This window comes from Eumetopias jubatus, unplaced genomic scaffold (assembly GCF_037043125.1).
Source record: "Eumetopias jubatus isolate StellerSeaLion01/CBP00866 unplaced genomic scaffold, mEumJub1_p1.0 scaffold_2, whole genome shotgun sequence".
Taxonomy (NCBI): Eukaryota; Metazoa; Chordata; class Mammalia; order Carnivora; family Otariidae; genus Eumetopias; species Eumetopias jubatus.
The window spans coordinates 7,563,618-7,586,443 of record NW_028274808.1 but is presented as its reverse complement, the minus strand read 5'-3'; the positions used below and the strand labels follow the sequence as shown (position 1 = coordinate 7,586,443).

Here is a 22,826-nt window from a genome sequence, read left to right as displayed (position 1 = left end):
GCAGAGATGCCATCTCCCACCTTTTCGAGAAGGCAACAGTGGTCGTGGGACCCCCGATTAACTAAAATAATTTTGTGGCAGTTCTGTTCATCCAAGGACAACTTCCCTGGGCTTCCAGGCTGGCACAAGCAGTCAGTGGGCCCTAGAGGGGATTTTAAATTTTAACTAAGGGATGTGTGTGAAGGATACCCTCCAGGAGGCTCCCTTGGTATCAGGGGCTGGTCCTGCTTCTGGAGGCTGACTTGGAATATTTCAGGATGCTCCTCAGAAAAATCAGTATCATGTGGTACAGCAGGAATCGCTTTCCTGAGGAGAAACTCCACTGAAGGTTGTATATCAACCAACTACAAAAATAATTCATAGTAAGAAAAGTAACAATGAAGATAATGAATAACAATAACAATCATGATAATGCTCATAGTCAGGGAATTATAATTATTATGTTAATGATAATCATAACCTAAGGAGATGGGAGATTAGAAGACAGGTTTCCCTAAGGGAGTAATATGGTAATATCAGTTCTCATGGGGTTATTGGAGTCTGCATTCTAGATTTAACAGTGAAATATGTTCCATGAGAGCAAAGCCTATTAGCAAGAGAAAAGAGAATTCCAACCCAGTGGAGGGCAGAAGAGTTAGTGTGCCAACCATGAAAAAAGAGCCTTGTGGGCAAAGGTAGAGGGACCTTGGTCTGGGGCCCTGAACACCCCCCACCACCCTCTAGGAGTGAGGACACCTGGCTGACAGGCTCCGTGCAAGGAAAAGCAGGGGACCCGTCCCACACCTGTCACGCAGAAGCACCACTAGGACAAACCCTGAGCTTCCAGTGTTCTGTCATCCCTTGTATGTTAGCTGCCTCTCTGCCATCTGTACTTTGCCAGGCCTGCCAGTTTTAGACATCTAGATTTGCCTATCTGGGCCAGTTCTTGTAGGACACCATCCTTATTACTTTCTGATCTGCAGGTGATGACACGGAATGGGAGGAGCCATGCGAAGCCTTCCTGGAGGACTTTGTCAACAGATGCAGGGTTTGACTCAGCTGCAAAGAGCCACCTGCCTCAAGACAACTGCTCCCCAGAGTGACTGACATGCAGTGATTATTGATAGAGGCGGGGAATATATAGGCCTGGCCACTTTGCTTCAATTTAGGACAAGTGTGACAGGCCCCGCTAGTTCTCCAGCACCCTGTGTGGTAGGCTGATGCTGTAAGGCTGCCCTGCAGCCTCCAGACTTCTCCTTCCGCCTGGGTTTCTTCCTCCCCACCCTTTCCAAACATGTTCATCTGGAGATCACTGCCTAGTAAACACCCAGTGCCCTGAACTCCATCTTGTCTGCTCTCTGGGAACCTCAAACATGACAATGGAGAAAAGACTCCAGGGAACAGAGGGCTTGCAAACAGAAGCAATCAAATTCTGCTATGGTTGAAACTAACATAAGGACTGATGACACTCTATGACATTTTTTTGTTGTTGGTTGGAAGGTTTGAATTGTCAGCAAGAAAGAGGTCCATGAATTAACAGGGACAAAAAATAAAATCAGATTGGTGTGGGATGAGGAGAAAAGTCGATTAGCGGATCTTACCTCCCCTTGGATTGCAAAGAAGATGAGAGAAGCAGTTGGAAATAAATGGAGATCAAAGTGTTTTTGTGTTTCAATGCAAATTTCAGGCTGGGTGATGCCATCACCTGTTGAAATGCTAAGGGGATGGATCAGATTGAGAAGGAGTACTTTCAAATAAGAGGAATATGCTTTAAATCATAGCATAAAATTTGTGATACAGTAGGAGAGAATAGGAAACCAAACACAAATGCAGAAATAAGTTGCCTGAGAGGAAAGGTAATCCTTTTCCTGTTCTGAGGGAGATGAGTGAAAAGTGCAAGACTATGTTAGATCTAGTGGTTGAAAGCATCTACACCCCAAATTATCTACTTCATTTGTGAAATTGTTAATATGCCATCTAATGAAGGTGAAAGTAGAGTCCATGGATACTCCCTGGTAATGGCAGATGTACTCTGACGTATTCTTTGCTGAGCATGGAAGAAGGAACTTACATACATGGCTTACTAGGACTGCCGGGCATTTCTGGAGAGAGAAACAAAATGTCTTCGATTACAACGGAATACTTACTATGTCCTCTGGTTTACTTATTTCCCCTTGGAAATTTTAAGGAATTTTAAGCCAGAAGAGTCTATCTTTACAAGTGTTAAGAATTCCACTCAGATGTGTAAATCAACTGGGAATGGCCTGGAAGCAAAGTTGCTGACCGTATTTTATTATGTGATTCTGTTTTTAATTATTTCCCCACTAACCAAGAAATAAAATATAAGATTGTTTCCCCCATCTTCTTTGGATAATTCATAAATTTGTAACAGGTTCTTAAAATTAACATGTGGCCAGTTCCCAGCAGTCAAGTAAACATTTTTATTTTTATTTTATTGATTGACTGATTTTATTAGTTTCAGAGGTAGAATTTACTGATTCATCAGTTGCATATAACACCCAGTGCTCCTTACATCATGTGCCCTCCTTAATGCCCATCACCCAGTTACCACATCCCTTCACCCACCTCCCCTCCAGCAACCCTCAGTTTGTTCCCTAGAGTTCAGTGTCTTATGGTTTGCCTCCCTCTCAATTATCATTTTATTTTTCCTTCCCTTCCCCTATGTTCATCTGTTTTGTTTCTTAAATTCCACATGAATTAAATCATATGGTATTTGGCTTTGACTTATTTCACTTAGCATAATACCCTCTAGTTCCATGTCATTGCAAATGGCAAACTTTCATTCCTTTTGAAGGCTGAGTAATATTCCATTGTATATATCACATCTTTTTTTTAAATTTAAATTCAATTAGCCAACGTATAGTACATTATTAGTGTCAGATGTAGTATTCAACAATTTATCAGTTGTGCATAACACCCAGTGTTCATCACATCACGTGCATCTTCTTTATCCAAGTAAACATTTTAAAAAATTATTTTTAAGTCTGTATTTCCCCCAGTTTCATGTCCATAGAATCCCATTAAGTGTTTTTTTTCTTTTTTCTTTTCTTTTCTTTTCTTTTCTTTTCTTTTCTTTTCTTTTTTTAAGAAAGGCAGACTGCCACATGCAGCACCTCATTTGATGTGTCTGGAGTCTTGGAAGTTGACTACCCTATGTTCTCCTACAAATGGACCTTGAGAGCTTGTTTGGAGGTTCTAGCAGGGGAGGGCAGCTGCTCGCATACCCTTGACCGAAGAATGGTCCTCCTGTATTGGGGAAGGTCGTCCCCTTCGACTGAGCGCACAGCTTCGGGAGGGACACACATGGAGTGGTGAGGGAGGAAGGGGACACCCGCCTAGTCAGCCAGATCAGCCAAATCAACCCTGGCAATCAATGGGGTGACAGATGTCACAGCCAGATCGCCCTCACATCCAGAATCCCATTGGGTGTGATCCCCTGCTTCATTTCCAAGATGTACAGTGTTTTCTGGTACATAGAATGCACTCAAAAATATTTATGAATGAGTAAAGGAATGAATGGATCTTTCTAATATCTCTTCACAGTGTCCTTACATCTCTGCTCTCTGACTTTGTGTGAGGGTTATAATTTTGTGTTAGTCTGGACAATCCAATCAAATTGGACAGGGTGTGTCCCACAGGCTGAAGCCCTGATTAGGTTTAGGATTTATCCAATCAGGGTGTGTCCCCTGGAATGTAGCTCTGATTAAGTTATTAAGGGTTTTTCCCAGTATAGAAGGGAAGTTAAACAGGCATTTTCCCTGGGAAGAAATGGAGAGGTCTGGGACATTGGAAGAAAAAGAATTGGCTGCTTGCCTGTGGAACTTGCCAGAGAATTTGGCTTCCCCATCTTCTCCAACTCTGGGTTCTGGTGAGTTCTCCAGTGAAATGTGAGCTGGCCTGATTCCTTTAAAATTATGTAAGTTCTGCCTCTTTAGACATCTGTCCTATCAAAGTAGCTTCTTATGATCTTGATATTTGTGTCAACATTTACACCACCATTGTCATTCCCTATTTTTGACTATTTGTGTCCCCTTTCCATATTGGCCTTGAATCGATTTAATTATTTTAACTGCCTACCCTAAGACTCTAGATTTTTGCTTTCCAATAACTACCAGCCACATGTGACTATAAAATTTAAATTAATAAAAATTAAATAGCTAAAATTCAGATCTCAACAGAGCTGGGCAAATTTCTAGTATTCTGTAACTATGTATGTCTGGCAGATACTGTATTGTACAATGCAGATATAGAGCATTTCCTTCATCTTGGAAAGTTCTACTGGCACAGCGATCTACATCTTATGTTTTTATTATTTTTTATTGTAAATACTTCATTTTCTGCTTCTCTGAACTAATTTCCTTTTATGGGTTTCATCAAGTGATTTTCTTCATAAATGTCTTTAGATATGTGACTAATTTAATCATTTAAAAATTAATATAGCGGTGCCTGGGTGGCTCAGTTGGTTAAGGATCTGACTCTTGATATTGGCTCAAGTCATGATCTCAGGGTCATGAGATTGAGCCCCGCGATGGGCTCCGCGATGGGCATGGAACCTGCTTGGGATTCTCTCTCTGCCCCCCGCTTCCCCCTTCTCCTGCTCTCACTCTCAAGCTGTCTCTAAAAAAAAATTAATATATATTTAAAACAAACAATTTCCTGTGAATATTGTTTTAGCTTTGCTGCATTTGTATTTACACGTTACTGCACTCAAATGTTATTTTTCATAATGTACTTAAAAAATTTAGTGTCAACTTTGACAGGAGATTTTTTTCTCCTTATTTTTCAGTTGACAGATTGTGTCTTCTATAGCGGTCACGTTCTGGTATTATTTCCTTGTTCATAGGGCTGTTGCCTATTCCTTTTTTTAAAAAATTTGAGATTTTACCCATCCTGGTACACAAACCATTGGTATGCAGGGTCCATTTCGCACCTTGAAAATAAACCTTCTGTGTCAGGATACGGTGCTTTCATAGACAAAATTCTAGAACGATTGTAATCTTAAATCCAATTTCACCATTCTTGAATTACTTTTAATATATTAAATGTTGAAAATCATGAAAGGTTGAACTTTGATTTGTAATCCAACCTGAGAGGATATATTTCTCCATTTTCAGTATGAATTTGATGTACATTTGTTTTGGTTTAATCCCTTCTTCATATTTAAAGCTACTTTCTTGTACCTTGTGATTTGTCTTTACTTTCCTGTCTGTGCACTGCTAAGATGTAAGAGGCAAGAAGGCAAACCATTTCAGTTATGTCGACTGCTACATCCTTAGCACCTAGAATAGTGCCTAACCCATCATAGTGTTGAAATTCGAGAGAGCTCACCTAATAACATCACTTTCCAGACTGTAGTTCCGAATTGAAGAAGGGGAAAAGGCAAGTGAGTGAATATGAGTAGATATCAGTCATTTTTATTGACAGATCTGTTGGGGAACACAGATTTGGTATGGGGGGCAAAGGTTCCTAAAACACCCAAAAAGTAACAAAGTGTGTCAAAATAGCCCTGGGATGGCTGGAAGTAAAAGCTCTACTCTTTCATGGTTAGCAGCACCCTTAAAATATTAAGGTGATGTTGAGGAAGCTGAATGCCTCCTTCTAGGTAGCTCTTTGAAATCTGGAGGAAGAACCTATGGTGTGCAATCACCTGTCCTGAGGTCGCCAAAGATTTAAGTCACTATTCCTGCTTTAGTAAGAAGTTGGCCAATGTATTTTTTCATAAATTACTGAATAATTTAGAACCATTAAATAGGTTTTGTTAGTTCTTTTAAAGATTGCTTATATTGCTATGGTTTTGGAAGTGCACTTAATCTCCATTTTCTGAGATAGTTTCTAATCTAGGTTTAAATAGGTCCGTTTTGACTTCTTTCTCATAATGTGTGTCCTTTTGGTCCCTGACATATCTCTATGTGATCATTTCAATTGTTATTTTATCTGTAAGTTATACTTACGCATGTCTTTTCCATGTCTTGTTGTGATATTTGAGGAAGGGTTTCCTGGGTTATAAGATTAAAGATCACAGCTGGTTTCCCTGAAGGCTTAGTAGGCATTCTCCAATATCTTATTTTGTTGAGTGAAATTCATCCCATATTTGGCTTGAGTTTGTATAACGATCTTCAAATAATTCTTCATCTTTGAATTACAGACATTTTTTGGGGGGAGTGGGGCTCTTGTTAATTTTTGTTTTATGTACATTTTTCCAAACTCTTAATAGATTCTCATGAACTCAAAAATTCTGTTTCATATGTTTTATATCTTTATTAAATTAAATAATATAATTATTTCATATCATTTCCTTTGTTACATATAGCAGCAAAAACAATATGGGTTTGGGGTTTGTTTTCCATAGCTTTCAATTTCTCTCTAATCCCCTCACAAGCTTTTACTTAATTTTTTTTGCTCATTTAAAAACCTGATAGCCACAGATATGAGTGACTTTTAAGCAGTGTCTGTTTTCCTTCTTAATTTCCCAGTGCAGTCTCTTCTCTTACATGGTTTCATTTTCCTATTGGAAGCTTTAGAACTCTGTGGTCATTTTTCTTTCTTCTCTTGTCTTAAAATCTCTTCCATTTGTCTTAAAATCCCATTTTCATTCTTATAATTCTGATTTGAAGTCTTTTTAATTAAGGCTTTTAGTAAATTGTAATCAATTCATTCCTAAAATTATTGGATAACTTAAGTGATGTTCTTTGGCTCAAAGGCAAAGGATTCCTTGAATAATGATCTCCAACTAGTTTTTCAATCTGACTTATTTTATACTTTAGCCTTTTTAATAGCTACTGCATTTTTTCCCAGGTCATTATTATTCAGGTTAGTCCTCCTTAAACAACATCAATTCAAGGTAATATTTTGGAGATAAATACATGTCAGTGTTGTGCTATAGCAGAAAATGTTCCTGTCTCAAAATGATGGCTATTAAACACAGGATGTATGGAGAGTTTGTGGGAGCTGGTTGGTATTTTCCATTACCTCAGCTCTGCGGGGCTGCTTTTTAGGTACCAGTTAAAACCCACTCAGTGACCTCCTTTGATGCCTACTACTTGGAAACACAGACCTAGCACAGGTATGCCTAGGTACATTCTTGCTTTCTACTCCTTAAGAGTAGCATATGCACAAGGGTTCCCTGAATATCAAATAGGGATTTACATATTCCTTTATTTCTGTAAAAGAAACATTCTAAGAGCAAAAAGTTACATTCCATTCCACTCTGAATTTTCCTTGAACTCAAAACCAAACATAATCCCAAGGTCAATTCCTAATTAGTGTTTCTACATTCTCCCTCCTTGGATACTCTCATGTTTTCTGGATAATTCAATCACTAAAGTGCATTTACAGAGTGTCTCTATACACACTCAATTTGGTGTGTATAGAGAATGGTGAATTGCCCTGGATATTGGATACATTTCTGCGGTTTGCAGATCCTTGCATTACTCTGGGACTTCTCTTTTATATCTGCTTGAAATTGATAACTGCATTTCCAGTTTGACTGTGAGGAACAGCAGGGAGAAAACATTTTCAGAGGACAAATCTGGAGACATAGGAAGGGATTGATTGTAAATGTATGGGGAGGTTTCTCTTAAAAGACATTTAATTTAAATCAATAATGTAGTTCCCCCAAAAAAGGAGAGAAAGGAATTCAATTGTGTAGACATTGGACATAGCCAGGGGTAGCCAAGAATTTAATTTAATAGGAGAAAAGGAATAACCAGTGGATATGAATGCAGACAGGTAGATATTGTAGTGATATACTGAGTTGCCTTGTCATATTACGTAATGCATCTGTGTTATGGGCTGAATTGTGTGCCTCTCCCTTCACCCAATTCATACATTGTAGTTTGTTACTCCGAATATATCAGCATATAAATTTATGTGGAGATAGGTTCTTTAAAGGGGTAATTTAGAAAGAGGTAAGGAAGGGTCCTAATCCAATATAACTGGAAAGTCGGGCACAGACACATGTAGAAGGAAGTCCACGTGAAGACGGGGAGAAGATAGCTGTCTACAAGCCAAGAAGACTGGCCTCAGAAGAAACCAACCCTGTATACATCTTAATCTCAGCCTTCTAACCTCCAGAATAATGAGAAAATAAATTTCTGTTGCTTATGCCACCCAGCCACTGGTACTGGAATAATAATAATTATAATTACTATTAGCAGAGCATAATAGAATGCTAGGTATCACAGAAGGCCTCCTGGAGCAGTGATTATGTGCTTAGACTGGGATCAACATCTTAACCATGTGCTTTCTGCTGCAGTCATAGAAGAGGAGCTGTTACTTGGGTCTTGATGAGCTGATGCAATAGATAGCTCAAGAGACGAGAAAATATGGTGGTCTTGGTAAATGTGTGTTGGACTGAGAAAATATAGATTAAATGGAGGCAATAAAGATGAAGAGAGATTATGATGTTTAGGAAGTGGGGTCAATACTCTGGTCATTCCCATGTGGTAGAGAAGCTGGAGATGAGGAGATCTTTTGTAAAAAATCAAAGGAGAAAAAGACATTGTAATAACATGGTGCTTCTGATGATTCATGTTCTGTGGTACTGTTCCAGGTAAAGCCTAGGTGTGCTGTGTTACCTAAGAGGAATTTGCGCTTAGGAGACAGTTAAAACTGAAGAGAGCTATTCCATTTTCTAGCTGTGTAACTTTGTCAATTACTAAAGTTTTTGAAACCTCTGCTTGGGTCATTTGTTAAATTGGCCAATAGATTATAATTAGCATGGTCATTGTGGTGATTAAATTGGCAAATACATATAAATATGTAAGTACACAGACACATTTAGTACAAATTTAGCTTTTCTTTTTCTCCTGGGCCTCAGGTACAAATGGGTGAGTTAATTATCCCTTTGTTCATGATGCATTTCCATTATTTGTCCATGAAATACATTAAATTGTTACTGATGTTAGGGGAGAAGTTAATTTATAAAAGATCTTGAGTTGATTAACTCCATCATAAAGTAGAGTCTTAGTTGCTTGATATTCAAGTCTCTGGGGGACCCAAGAGCAGGAAGGGAGTTAGGCTTCAGAGGACTGCCATGGATGCTGGAGAACCATTGCTAGCAAATAAGGCAAGAATAACGAAATCTGAGAAATTCCACAGCATTCATCTTCAGGTAAAAACAAAACCCTATATATGGCATGAGTCGGGGATCACTATGCTTTGGAATCAGGGAGGGAATTAAATAATTTGGGATGCCATAGGCTAATTAAAATACAAAACGCAATGCTTATTAGGTTTCGATTTGTAAGATATCTGTATTTTACACTTGATCTTAGCCAAAAGGCAGAGAAGCGATGTAAGATATCTGTATTTTGACCTTCTTTAATTTCAACCACAGTTATAACCTTCTTAAATTTGACCCTGGGATAGGAGTGACCTCTTGCACTCTATTCTTAGAGTGCACCACTTGTTTCAGTTTGTAGGGCTGGGGGTGTTCCCCAGGTGAAGTTTCAGGGCCTCATGACAGGTGAGACTGGAAATTGTGCACAGGACAGGAGTCTCATGGCTTCTTTCTCTATCCTCAGCTTTGCCTGCCTAGTGCTTGGACTGTCCGAGCAAAAACCCAGAGAAAGATACCTGACAACTGAGTTACTAACAGTGCAGTCACCAGTGAGTAGGGAAGCCTCTTTCTGCTGAAGTAACACCCTAGTGCCATCAGATGGGCAAGTTTTTCCTATTGGCATGTATCTTCTAAGTGCAATCAGGTGGGGTTCAGGCATCTGTGTGCTAAGTTCCCCTGGACTCTGGAATAGTTACCATCTGTCAGGAACTCAGTGATAATTAATCTCTTTCCTAACATGCAAATTTATGATAGCTTCCATTAAGCTTGTGTATTTACAGAAGAGATAAGAGAAGTTTTCTTTCCCTCATCCAGCCTATGACCTCACTGGCAAATAATTCAACTCATTAACCATGTTTTTTGGATGCAATGGGCTTAGGATGGTGGTGATTGCAAGTGCTAGAGATGAGTGAGGGAAATATTATAGTCCAGTAGGGAAGTAGATGTTTCAGCATGTGAGTATAATTAATCCAGTGTTACAAGACCTGGTGTGAGCATTGCTCAGTGTTGAGAGGAACGGCAGAGAGGTTTAGAAGGAAGGAAGAATCATTTTATGTTTTTCTCAATTTTAAACCCCATATAATTATTAGAATTTGCACTTTTGAAAATTCCTAAAAAATATAACTGAAATTATCACTATCATGCTTGTCCCCAGTCACATGGATTACCTCTTAGTAATTAACCTTTGGTTCGTATTTGATAACTGGAAGCAATGTGTAGGGAGTGGTATTTTCTTAATTGCACTACACATAAAGGAAAAAGAGTATGGTAGGAAGAATAAAATTAGGTTCCCATGTAAATTTTTGAAAAACTGGATAGGCTCAAACCAGTCATGAAGTCTCCTTTATCCTTTCGCATGGAGACAAAATAAAGATACAAGAGAAACAGTGATAACTAGTGCCTGAGATCCCACAGAATATTGAGAATGAGAGTCCTCATAACACAGGAATGGTCAGGCTAGGACTGTCCTTCAGTACAGCCATCTCAGAGGTCCCTGGCTTGTGCTGCTGAGCCATCTGACCTTATCGTTTGTTACGAACACCCGAGTCATGTAGCATTAAGAGAGACATCTATGAATTTTTTTCACTTCTGAGTAATGCTGGCAATTCTTTCAAGGTTTTCTGATATTTTAATGATAATGTCTTATATTTAATGCAGGTTTGCTTGACAGGAAACACTCCCTAGATCAAGGCCTTGGATCTTTTAACATTCACAACATATTATTAAACCAGTTCATAGACGAGGAACCAGAAGTTCACCTAGAGAATAATTTAAACCAATGATTATGGTTTAAAGACAGTACCCCATGGTTATTATTTGTCTCATGATGGATCTGTAGAGTTACTTGGAATTAATGGGGAAGAGAGTTTTAGTTATGGATTTTCAAGCAAATATTTTATAATCACCTGTCTGGAAGTTCTAATCACCAGGTTACTGAAACATGTCCAGGTTGTATTATGCCACACTTCGTGTGATATTGCTTTATAATAAAGTATTATGAAGTCAGAGTGTGTAGATCTCTGTTTATGTATCCAAAGGCAGATACTAGTTCAGCATTAACAATGACCTGACAGGAAGCCCCAAACGTATATTGATCTTTCTACACACCCGGCTCTTCTGCCTCCATCCTCAGTGCTTTCATCTCAACCCTCCTTCCTCTGGATGCTCTGTCTAAACGGAATCTCCATGATGTTTTAGGAATCAGTGACGTTTGAAGATGTAGCTATAGACTTCACCGAAGAGGAGTAGGCCCTGCTGGACATATCCCAGCGAAAGCTGTTCAGAGACGTGATGCTGGAGAATATCAGTCGTCTGGTCTTTCTGGGTAAGTCTGCCAACATGTTTGTTTCCATTCATTCACTCATTGAATGTATAGAACAGCTCCCCCATATCCCACTCCAATCGCTGTCCTGATTCTTTTACAACCCTTATAACTACTCAAGAGGAGTAGTGTGAGGTATATGAGGTATACCTCATATATGTATGTGAGGAGTTGCCTCACATTATACTTTTGGTCAACACACTAGAATGTAAACTTGACCACAGTTTCATACCTTTCTTGCTACTCAGTCTCCAGCATTCAGAACAGAATTGGAAACTCAATGGTTATTTTAATTCCTAAATAAATTGATTAAATATCTTAGAAGTAATGGTTCTGTCTTCCTCACTATGTGGAGGCTTGAGACTAGAGTTGTGAAAATAACATAATTTTTATTATTCTTGTGGCTCTTATGTTTATCGGATGCTGTTTGAAAATAACTTTTAACCCACCGTGGAGACATTTAGTCTTTCCCATTTTGAAAAGACTGATGATTCTGCATTCTTTCTCTGAACTTGTGCATGAGCATCAGCATCTAGCAGTCCTCACCATTTTGGCCTCCAGCCTGGATTTCCTCCTGGTCTGCTGAAGGAACTTCAATTTGTTCTCTGTTGAAGGTGCTGCTACGTGGGCTGACCTTCAAATCATCTTTTTATTCATCCTTGGTAAAGCCCACCCTGGACTTGGTGATAGCAAAGGTTAATCTGCACAGAACTCAAGTCCATATACTCTTTTTTCTCCACAAACGGAGTAAGATTTGCAAAAGATCCTTCCAGTTGGAGCAAGAGAAGAGCTGTGGAGTGAAGGAAGAGGATTTCTTCAAGGCCAGAGTCCAGGTAAGTAACAGAGACCTGTGCTTTAGTATGAGCAGGTGCCTAGTCTGAGTGAGTATAACCTTAGAAATATCAACTGAAGATTTTGTCAAGTGAGTGATATTTTCTTTTTTTTTTATTATGTTAGTCACCATACAGTACATCATTAGTTTTTGATGTAGTGTTCCATGATTCGTTGTTTGTGCATAACACCCAGTGCTCCACGCAGAATGTGCCCTCTTTAATACCCATCACCAGGCTAACCCATCCCCCCGGCCCCCTCCCCTCTAGAACCCTCAGTTTGTTTCTCAGAGTCCATCGTCTCTCATGGTTCGTCTCCCCCTCTGATTTCCCCCTTCATTCTTCCCTTCCTTCTCCTAATGTCCTCCAGGCTGTTCCTTATGTTCCACAAATAAGTGAAACCATATGATAATTCACATTCTCTGCTTGACTTATTTCACTGAGCATCATCTCCTCCAGTCCCACCCACGTTGATGTAAAAGTTGGGTATTCATCCTTTCTGATGGCTGAGTGATATTCCATTGTATATATGGACCACATCTTCTTTATCCATTCGTCTGTTGAAGGTCATCTCGTCTCTTTCCACAGTTTGGCTATTGTGGACATTGCTGCTATGAACATCGGGGTGCATATGGCCCTTCTTCTCACTACGTTTGTGTCTTTGGGGTAAATGCCCAGGAGTGCAATTGCTGGGTCATATGGTAGCTCTGTTTTCACCTGTTTGAGGAACCTCCATACTGTTTTCCAGAGTGGTTGCACCAACTTGCATTCCCACCAACAGTGTAGGAGGGTTCCCCTTTCTCCACAACCTCTCCAACAAAATGTAAGTGAGGACATTAGGGCAAAATTCCTCATGTTGTTATCATTCCTTGCATAAATCCATCACAACTCATGTGTCCTCCTGCCACTTTCCCTTCCTTTGGGGAAAAAGCTATTTGTGTACTTATTGCAGTTAAATGTTGACATAGTGATTCTTGTTCTGACCCTCCCATTTAAATATTTTCCAACTATTTGCTGACCCAACATCTTTCCACCACTTTATATCTTTCATATTTCAACCCTGAATTTTTTCTAATTGACAAAGAACTTTAAAATGTTTCTATTATCTAGAGCATTTACTCATTTGACACACTTTCCCAGCTAAGTACCCATTTCTGAAACATACTCATATGGACCTTGGTGCTTTTCTACATTTTCATTCCCCTAATGCCATCCTTTTTTTTTTAAGTTTTCCAAATTTTATTTATTTATAATAAATGTTATAATGTAATATACATTATATTCTATCATAACTCAAATTTTAAGCTAATTTTGAAATATAGTTTTTAGTTAGCTTGAATTATTAGTTGAAAATGAGCAATTAACAGTTACATTTTGAAGATTTCCTTTAATACTAACCCTCATCAATTTTATTTTTATTTGAACACTTCAGTTACCTTGGGCATATTTAACAATTCTTATAGAGGCTCTGGAAAATCTAGTAAGGCTCCTTCTCTCTGCTGATGGCCTTGCTCACTTAACCACATCTCCATCTTCTTGACCTTGAAAAGTAGGATTTTCCATTTTACATACAATAAAAAAAAGATAGACACTTTAAAATAAAAGGCACCATTTTAAAAAATTATTTTTGTACCAAAAAAATGTGGAACAGATTATCTTACCTTTCACGGAGCCATGGGTAGCTTCATAAGCTACCCATAATTATGATTTAAAACTATGTATTTGCATAAATATTTTATTGGCTGTCTTAATGCCCTTTGAATTTTAACTATTATAATCATATTTTGAAATATGACTTTAGGCCACCCAAATAATAATTTTAAAAACATGTCTTAAGAAGGCTGAAGGACCTCACAGCATTAAGTTTTGAACCATGTAGGTTAGGAAACAATCCTAGCACTCCCAAATATAGATCTATTGAACAAGTGACTTGAGTTTTCTAAATCTCAGTTTTTTACCTGTAAAGTGGGGATGAAATTCATCTTGCAATGTTTTTTGAAAGAGTCAGATAAGATAATAAATGTAAATCATTATAATGCCTGATCCATTAAATATTAAAATGTTATTCACCTTCCCTTCTGGAAGCTAAAATCTAAGTAGCTATGCTTGTTAGCCATCATTTTGAATTAGTAATTAGAAATTAAATAAGAGCATATATACTGATTTCAACAAATAAAGTATATATCTTTTTTTATGTTCAGTTAGCAGCATATAGTACGTCATTAGTTTTTGATGTAGTGTTCAACAATTCATTAGTTGCGTATAACACCCAGTGCTCATCAGCACACGTGCCCTCCTTAATACCCATCACCTGGCTACCCCCTCCCCCCACCCCCCTCCCTTCTGTAACCCTCAGTTTGTTTCCTGGAGTCTAGGGTCTCTCATGGTTTGTCTCCCTCTCCCATTTCTTCCTGTTCAGTTTTCCCTCCCTTCCCCTGTGGTCCTCCATGCTCTTCCTTATGTTCCACATATGAGTGAAACTATATGATAATTGTCCTTCTCTGCTTGACTTGTTTCACTTAGCATAACCCCCTCCAGTTCCATCCATAAAGTATATATCATCTTTTGCAAAAAGGAAAAAGCTAGCATGTGAATACTCTAAAAGCCAACAAATCTGACTCAGATGATGCCTTGTTGAGTGTAATTATACCAGTCTACTCCTGGGGTTACTCTTTTTTAAATTTAAATTCAATTAGCCAACATATATACATCATTAGTTTCAGATGTAGTGTTTAATAATTCATCAATTGCATATAAGACCCAATTCTCATCACATCACCTACCCTCTTTAATGCCCATCACCCAACCACCCCATCTCCCCCAGCAACCCTCAGTTTGTTTCCTATAGTTAAGAGTCTCTCATGGTTTTTCCTTCGCTAATGCCATTCTAACAATTTGTATTTTTTTTCAGTTATTTTAGGCATGGAAAGTCCCCGTAAAAATCAAGAAATTAAATTAACATATCAGCAAGAAGGGTATAGCCCTGACTATGCCAATGGTAAGTTTCATGGGTATCGACCCTAGTCATCCAAACTAACGACCTAAATGCAATGAGGTAAATTGATAATTGAGCACAATTGCCTGAATGTAATTAAGTTAGGATTCAGTTCAGTTCTTTTTTTTTTTTTAAGATTTTATTTATTTATTCATGAGAGACAGAGAGAGAGAGAGGCAGAGGGAGAAGCAGGCTCCCAAGGAGCAGGGAGCCCGATGTGGGACTCGATCCCAGGACCCTGGGATCATGACCCGAGCCGAAGGCAGACGCTTAACCATCTGAGCCACCCAGGCGCCCTCAGTTCAGTTCTTTACACGCAAAAAGTTTTGGATAGTTTTAAATCACTGAAGAAATTAACATGAGCTCAAATCAATAACCTGAGATCTAAAAATAGAAAGGGGGGGAGTCAATTGCATAAACATGGCTTATTACCTAGTCTTTGTTTTTTTTTTTTTTAATTTTATTTTATTATGTTAGTCACCATACAATACATCATTAGTTTTTGATGTGGTGATCCACGATTCATTGTTTTCGTATAACACCCAGTGCTCCGTGCAGTACGTGCCCTCCTTAATACCCATCACCAGGCTAAACCAACCCCCCACCCCCTCCCCTCTAGAACCCTCAGTTTGTTTTTCAGAGTCCATAGTCTGTCATGGTTTATCTCTCCCTCTGATTTCCCCCCCTTCATTTTCCCCTTCCTTCTCCTAATGTCCTCCAGGCTGTTCCTTATGTTCCACAAATAAGTGAAATCATATGATAATTGACTTTCTCTGCTTGACTTATTTCACTTAGCATAATCCCCTCCACTCCCATCCACGTTGTTGTAAAAGTTGGGTATTCATCCTTTCTGATGGCTGAGTCATATTCCATTGTATATATGGACCACATCTTCTTTATCCATTCGTCTGTTGAAGGGCATCTCGGCTCTTTCCACAGTTTGGCTATTGCGGACATTGCTGCTATGAACATTGGGATGCATATGGCCCTTCTTTTCACTAAATCTGTGTCTTTGGGGTAAATGCCCAGGAGTGTAATTGCTGGGTCATAGGGTAGCTCTATTTTTAATTTTCTGAGGCACCTCCATACTGTTTTCCAAAGTGGCTGTACCAACTTGCATTCCCACCACAGTGTGAGAGGGTTCCCCTTTCTCTACAACCTCTCCAACATTTGTTGTTTCATGCCCTGTCAATTTTTGCCATTCTAACTGGTGTAAGGTGGTATCTCAGTGTGGTTTTAATTTGAATTTCCCTAATAGCTAATGATGATGAACATTTTTTCATGTGTCTGTTAGCCATTTGTATGTCTTGTTTGGAGAGGTGTCTGTTCATCTCTTCCGCCCATTTTTTGACGAATTGTTTGTTTTTTGGGTGCTGAGTTTGAGAAGTTCTTTATAAATCTTGGATACCAGCCCTTTATCTGTGGTGTCAATGGCAAATATCTTTCTCCCATTCTATGGGTTGCATCTTTGTTTTGTTGACTGTTTCCTTTGCTGTGCAGAGGCTTTTTATCTTGATGAAGTCCCAAAAGTTCATTTTTACTTTTGTTTCACTAGCCTTTGGAGATGTATCTTGAAAGAAGTCGTGGTGGTCAATGTCAAAGAGGTTACTGCTTATGTTTTCCTCTAGGATTTTGATGGATTCCTGTCTCACATTGAGGTCTTTCATCCATTTTAAGTTTATCTTTGTGTATGGTGTTGGAGAATGGTAGAGTTTCATTCTTCCGCATGTGGCTGTCCTATTTTCCCAGTACCATTTATTGAAGAGACTGTCTTTTTTCCATTGCATATTTTTTCCTGCTTTGTCAAAGATTATTTGACCATAGAGTTGAGGGTCCATATCTGGGCTCTCTCTTCTGTTCCATTGGTCTATATGTCTGTTTTTGTGCCAGTACCATGCTGTCTTGGTGATCACTGCTTTGTAATATAGCTTGAAATCGGGCAACGTGATGCCCCCAGTTTTGTTTTTCTTTTTCAACATTTCCTTGGCGATTCGGGGTCTTTTCTGATTCCCTACAAATTTTAGGATTGTTTGTTCCAGCACTTTGAAAAATATCATTGGAATTTTGATTGGGATGGCATTGAAGGTATAGAATGCTCTGGGTAGCATAGACATTTTAACAACTTTAATTCTTCCGATCCATGAGCATGGAATGTTTTTCCATCTTTTTGTGTCTTTTTCAATTTCTTTCATGAGTATTCTGTAGTTCCTAGAGTATAGATCCTTTACCACTTTGGTTAGGTTTATTCCGAGGTATCTTATGGTTTTTGGTGCTATTGTAAATGGAATCGTTTCTCTAATTTCTCTTTCTACAGTTGCATTGTTAGTGTATAAGAAAGCAACTGATTTCTGTGCATTGATTTTGTATCCTGCCACATTACCGAATCACCTATGAGTTCTAGTAATTTGGGGATGGATCTTTTGGGTTTTCCACATAAAGTATCAGGTCATCTGTGAGAAGAGAGAGTTTGACTTCTTCTTTGCCAATTTGAATACCTTTTATTTCTTTTTGCTGTCTGATTACTGTTGCTAGGACTTCTAGTACTATGTTGAACAATAGTGGTGAGAGTAGGCATCGTTGATGTGTTCCTGATCTTAAGGGAAAGGCTCTCAGCTTTTCCCCATTGAGGATGATATTCGCTGTGGGTTTTTCATAGATGGATTTTATGAACTTGAGGAATGTTCCCTCTATCCCTGTACTCGTAAGAGTTTTAATCAGGAAAGGATGCTGTATTTTGTCAAATGCATTTTCTGCATCAATTGAGAGGATCATATGGTTCTTCTCTCTCTTCCTACTAATGTGTTTTGTCACATTGATTGATTTGTGAATTTTGAACCACCTTTGCATCCTGGGGATAAATCCCACCTGGTCATGGTGGATGATCTTTTTAATGTATTGTTGGATCCTATTAGCTAGGATTTGGTTGAGGATTTTGGAATCCCTATTCTTCAGGGATATCAGTCTGAAATTCTCCTTTTTGATGGGATCTTTGCCTGGTTTGGGGATTAAGGTAATGCTGGCTTCATAAAATGAGTCTGGAAGCTTTCCTTCTATTTCTACTTTTTGAAACAGCTTCAGGAGAATAGATATTATTTCTTCTTTGAATGTTTGGTAGAATTCCCCAGGGAATCCATCAGGCCTTGGACTCTTATTTTTTGGGAGGTTTTTGATCCCTGCTTCAATCTCGTTACTGGTTGTTGGCCTATTCAGTTTGTCAATTTCTTTCTGTTTCAGTCTTGGCAGTTCATAGGTTTCCAGGAGGGCATCAGTTTCATCCAGGTTGCTCAGCTTATTGGCATATAGTTGTTGATAATTTCTAATAGTTGTTTCTATTTCCTTGGTGTTAGTCGTGATCTCTCCCCTTTCATTCATAATTTTATTAATTTGGGTCCTTTCTCTTTTCTTTTGGATAAGTCTGGCCAGTAGTTTATCAATCTTATTAGTTCTTTCAAAGAACCAGCTTCTAGTTTTGTTGATCTGATCTACTGTGTTTCTGGTTTCTAATTCATTAATCTCTGCTCTAATCTTAATTATTTCTCTTCTAATGCATGGCTTAGGCGTTGTTTGTTGCTTTTTCTCTAGTTCTTTAAGGTGTAGAGTTAGTTGGTGAATTCAGGATTTTTCTATTTTTTTGGGGTGAGGTTTGGATGGCTATGTATTTCCCCCTTAGGACTGTCTTTGCAGTATCCCATAGGTTTTGGACCAATGTTTTTTCATTCTCATTGGTTTCCATGAATTGTTTAAGTTCTTCTTTGATTTCCTGGTTGACCCAAACATTCTTGAACAGAGTGGTCTTTAGCTTCCAAGTTATTTGAATTTCTTCCAAATTTTTTCTTGTGATTGAGTTCCAGTTTTAAAGCATTATGGTCTGAGAATATGCAGGGAATAATCTCAGTCTTTTGGTATCGGTTGAGACCTGATTTGTGACCCAGTGTGTGGTCTATTCTGGAGAAAGTTCCATGTGCATTCGAGAAGAATGAGTATTCTGTTGTTTTAGGGTGGAATGTTCTGTATATATCTATGCGGTCCATCGGGTCCAGTGTGTCATTCAAAGCTCTTGTTTCTTTGTTGATTTTCTGCTTAGATGATCTGTCTATCGCTGAGAATGTAGTATTGAGGTCTCCTACAATTAACGTATTGTTATCAACATGACTCTTTATTTTGGTTGACAGTTGGCTTATGTAGATGGCTGCTCCCATGTTGGGGGTGTAGATATTTACAATGGTTAGATCTTCTTGTTGGATAGTCCCTTTAAGAATGATATAGTGTCCTTCTGTTTCTCTAACTACAGTCTTTAGTTTAAAATCTAAGTTGTCTGATATAAGAATTGCTACCCCAGCTTTCTTTTGAGTTCTGTTGGCATGGAAGATGGATCTCCATCCCTTCACTTTCAGTCTGGATGTATCTTTTGGTTCAAGATGAGTCTCTTGCAGGCAGCATATGGTTGGGTTCTGTTTTTTTATCCAATCTGGAACCCTGTGCCCTTTTATGGGAGCATTTAGGCCATTCACGTTGAGAGTGATTATTGAAAGATATGAAGTAATTGTCATCATGTTGCCTGTGAAGACCTTGTTTTATAGATTGTCCCTGTACATTTCTGTTGTATATCACTCTTGGGGTCTTTCTCCTTTTATAGAACCCCCATTAATGTTTCTTTCAGGGCTGGCTTAGTGGTGACATATTCTTTCAGTTTCTGCCGGTCTTGGAAGCTCTGCATCTCTCCATCCATTCTAAATGACCGCCTTGCCAGATAAAGAATTCTTGGCTGCATGTTCTTTTCGTTTAGTACCCTGAATATGTCTTGCCAGCCCTTTCTGGCTTGCCAGGTCTCTGTGGATAAGTCTGATGTTATTCTGATGTTCCTCCCTCTGTATGTAAGGAATCTCTTCCCCTAAACTGCCATTAAGATGGTTTCCTTGGTTCTAAGATTTGTGAGTTTTACTATTACATGCCGGGGTGTTGGCCTGTTTTCCTTGATCTTGGGAAGGGTCCTCTCTGCCTCTAGGACACGAATGTTTGTTTCATTCCTCAGACTAGGAAGTTCTCAGCTATAATTTGCTCAAGTGTATCTTCTAGTCCTCTCTCTCCACCCCCTCAGGGATTCCAATAATTCTGACATTGGAACGTTTCATGGTGTCACTTATTTCTCTGATTCTATTTTCATGGATTCTGAGTTGTTTTTCCCTGGCTTCCTCTTTACCCTTTTTATCTATTAATTGGTCTTCTAGGTCACTAATTCATTCTTCTGCCTCGCTTACCCTGGCTGTTAGATTATCTAGATTAGATTGGATCTCATTGATAGCATTTTTAAATTCTGCCAATTCAGCTTTCATTTCTGCCCTTAGAGACTCTATGTTGCCATTAATTGATTTCTTCATTCTAGCTATTTTCTTCACAATTACTAGCCTGAATTCCATCTCTGACATCTTGGTTATATCTGAATCCATTTGTAAATTTGTGGCATAAGTCATAGTCTCTGAGTCTTTCCTATTTGGGGGGTTCCTCCTCCTAGTCATTTTGTTGAGGGATGGTTGAGGGAATATATAGATTCCCAATTATTGACCACAACCCAAGCAAGATGCACCTGTTTTCTAGGGACCTGATGGTTGCTGGTCTCTTGTTTTCCCAGCCTGTCCTCTGGGGGAGGGGCCTGCTGCAACCCTGTTTGTGCAGAATTTTCCCCACCATTACTTCGTCTTTGAAACATAATGAAGTCTTCAGAATTAATCTGATAACTCTGAGGTTGGAATACTACAAAAGAGAAAATACTGATGCCTGCAGGGAGTAACAAGATGTGTATACAACTGGAGAATATTACTAACTACTACTCTAGAATTTATATGTAGAGAAATAAATGTATGGAAGTGTTTGGGCAAACCATTAACAACCTTTCATCTTCTTCCCCAAAGCATAAATCTCGTGCTCCAGAAGATCCTATTGAAAGTACTGACTTGGGTGATGAGTTTACTCATATGCCTGCATTGACTCAATTTTTGTTAATTCACCTCAGGAAGAAACATTATTTCAGCAGACAGTGTAGAAAATCACTTAGTGAACAATCATCCCTTACTCAGTAAGTGACCAAATTCACACTAGAGGTAAATTACACAATGTCTTCTATGTGGAAAAGACTTGAGTAATTCCTTTAGTCTTAGAAGACACAAGATGACTCACACTGGAAAGAAGCCATTTGAATGCCCTCTTTGTGGGAAAGGCTTTCTGCAAAGCTCTGCCCTTAGAAACCACAATCAAACACACAATGGAGAGAAACCATATAAATGCCATCTGTGTGGGAAAGTCTTCAGTCAGAATTCTTACCTTAGACTACATGAGAAAATTCACATAAGAAAGAAACTATATGAATGCCATCTATGTAAGAAGGCTTTCATTCACAGTTCCTACCTTAGAAAACATGAGAGAATTCATTCTGGAGAGAACTGTTATGAATGTCATCAGTGTAAGAAAACTTTTAGTCAGCTCTGGCCTTAGCCAACACAAGAGAACTCACACTAGAGAGAGGCACATGTGTGTCTCCTATGTGGGAAAGCTTTTAGTTGATGTGCTGAACTTAGACGACATAACAGAACACACACAGGAGAGAAACCATATGCATGTCACCAGTGTGGGAAAGCCTTCAGTCAATATTTCAATCTTAGACGACATGAAAGAATGCACACCAGAGAGCAACCATATGAATGTCAGCTATGTGGGAAATTCTTCAGTCAGTATTCTTCCCTTAGACCACATGAGGGAATCCAACACTGGAGAGAAAATCATGAGGGTCTTCTGTAAGTATTCTGACCTGAGATGACACGGGATTACAGATGCAATGAATGTGGAAGAAATATCAGTCAGAGCTTTAACATTTGAAGTCACCAAAGGATGCACATATTGAAGAATCAGACTGTAATCAACATGGAAGACCCTTCAGTTCTCATACTCCTCAGGCAAGATATACATTTGTGTATGGAAGTGAATTCATACATATGCGTCTGTGTGGCAAAGCCTTCAGTCATGGTCTGACCTCAGATGACATGGCAGAGCTCATATGATAAATATAACAATATGGATGTTTTCAGCAACAGCTCTCAACTTTAAAGACACTATAGCACTTGTGCAGAGGATAACCCTGGTTCTTTATGAAAAATGTGGCATAAAATATGAGTACAAAATGATCTGGCAATATTAAATGTAAAATTTTTTAAGAAGTTAAACTTTTACTATAGATCAACACTTGCAAATATTTGAACAATAAAACCTGTTGCTAAAGAAGCTAAATGTTGGTGTTCTAGTTTTCTCTATGTAGATTCAGTTCTGTACTGCTCGGCATGTGGGTTAGACACTCAGCAAGACTCTGTGAGTCTCCCTTTTTTCCAAGTCCCTTCCACACAGCTCAGCTCCACTCATTCCAACTTCCCACCAACACTGTCTCCCTTCATGCCCTGGTGGTGGCACAACTGTGATCCTCAGCCCCGTTTGCCAGGTTTCTCAGAGGCTCATGATGTTGGTCAGGCAAGGTCATGGAGGCACTATTAAAGACATCTAGGCTAAAATTTTTGGTGGCCCTTCAGCTTATGTCTCTGCTACTGAAAGCAACTTGGTGCCAGAGAGAGAGGCAGC

At 38.9% G+C, this 22,826-nt stretch overlaps 1 pseudogene; it reads left to right on the top strand.

Annotated features, from left to right (window-relative positions):
• Positions 1-9,034: 9,034 nt before the first annotated feature.
• On the top strand, positions 9,035-22,017 carry LOC114206110 (uncharacterized; annotated as a pseudogene).
• The last annotated feature ends 809 nt before the right edge of the window (positions 22,018-22,826 follow it).